The sequence below is a fragment of the Apis dorsata genome, unplaced genomic scaffold (assembly GCF_000469605.1).
Source record: "Apis dorsata unplaced genomic scaffold, Apis dorsata 1.3 scaffold_73, whole genome shotgun sequence".
Taxonomy (NCBI): Eukaryota; Metazoa; Arthropoda; class Insecta; order Hymenoptera; family Apidae; genus Apis; species Apis dorsata.
Genome location: NW_006263371.1, coordinates 1621762 through 1623637, shown reverse-complemented (window position 1 = coordinate 1623637; position 1876 = coordinate 1621762). Strand labels below are relative to the sequence as shown.

Below are 1876 nucleotides of genomic sequence, written 5' to 3'. Positions count from 1 at the left end.
ATATATATATAGCTTAATGTAATCCGAATACGTTATTGAATCGTTAAATATCATAGTCAGTTTCAAAGAAGCATAATTCGTATTACGATGATGTAATTCCAAAGAAGGAATTCAATTCGAGAAACTTTTAAACAGTTTGGGGGAAACTGTCACTACGTATAAAAAATATCCAACCTGGTAATCTTGCGAGAACATTTTCTTACAAAACTTAAACTTTTTGGCACTGAGACTTCTCTTGCATTCAACGGTACAATTAAGGAATAACGCTCGTGCCCGGACCGAGAACACTGATTTCTCCTCGTTTTTCACGCTCTGCATGTTTCTTCTGAACAACTGCTGAACTCGCCTCACGGCGATTTGCCACGGGATGAGTTGGAAAGAAGGGCAATTTCATCGTTGGAGCTCGTAACGAGATAAATCGTCAATTTGCCGATTAATAATCCGTGCAGGAACGATTGCAATTAGTATTCATCGAGTCTTTAAAATTTGATCAAAAATATACACTGGAAGCGATATACGATATATATTTCTTCTATATCAATCTAATTTTACCTTGACTAGCAGGTAACAAAGTTGAAAAATTTCTCGAATCATCGATATTTTCAAGCAATTTCTTTTTCATATTTTCGATCCAACGTATTATTTGATTTTACTCTTTCGCTTTATATAAACCATTTTGCACGAAGTATAATTTTAATTACTATTTAGACTCACCTTTCGACAAGATAGAAAGCAAATCAGAGCGTGGACGAAGAACTCGCACGTATCAATTTTCCCGACTATTCAGGCTTGATTTATCAAACGAAACAAAACGGCGCGTCATCGTATGTATCATCCACGAGGATAATAATTAGAACGCGCGATACACCTCGTGAGAGAAGAATTCACCTCTGATCACGGATCCCTTGTATCGAAGAAAGCCTCGTTAATTGAACGCCGGGGGCAACGTCTTGCAACCGAAAATTAGTTCGCTCTTCCAGCCCATCAGTGAACTTCAACAAGAGACTATATAAATCCTCAAAGAGACTATAACCTAATACCAGCCTAACAGCCTAACGAGATCTGAGAAATGGCCGGAAATCTAAATTTCGCGAGACGCCTTTAATCTATCGCCACGCGGCAATTCACTCGTAACAAACTAGCGCCATCTACACCCAACGTGGCCACCGCTCGAACATATCAACGTTCGTTCGAGCAATTTCCAAATTTCATTTTCCTCGAATCCTCGACTTTTTCGATCTATCTATCAACAATTATATAGATCAACACAATTTCTTCAAAATTCCAAGCAACGGAGAGCAAGCGAGAGCACAGATATAATATTTCTGCCACGATTCAAACTGACGTGCGCGAGGCAAACCGACGTGCACGCGACAAACACGAGGTATCCGCGGTTTTTCATCCGCGATCTGCCGATGACAGCGATTACACGCGGAATAACAATGCACGCGGACAGATTTGACTTCGTTCGACGTAACGTAATCAGCAAAGCACACCTGGCGGGGCGCGCGGGGACGGGTTTATTTGATATAATGCGATCGATCGAGTGCAGGCTAGGGGTCGAACGTAAATCCAGCTGGGCGGATTAGCGAATCTGGCGTTACATATATATATATATATATATGTATATGTATATGTATATAATATATGTGTATATATATATATTCACACATATGCGTGCAATATTTAAGCCTCGTTAAACGCATAATTTCAAATCGGCCGTGGGCTCCGCGTCATATGTTATTGATAACTGTAGTCGCGGACGCGCGGCTCTCTGTTGAATAATGCGCGGATTACGCGGTCTAAACTAAAGCAAACGTCGAATAATTAACAAGACACCGAACCCGCTTTGAAAGGCCGCCGCAAGAGCTCCTGG

General features: G+C 40.9%; 1 protein-coding gene across 1 annotated transcript in view; it reads right to left on the bottom strand.

Moving 5' to 3' along the window:
• Positions 1-1876, bottom strand: part of LOC102677831 — a 352155-nt gene that overhangs the window by 243077 nt on the left and 107202 nt on the right. The gene's annotated exons all lie outside the window — the stretch shown is intronic.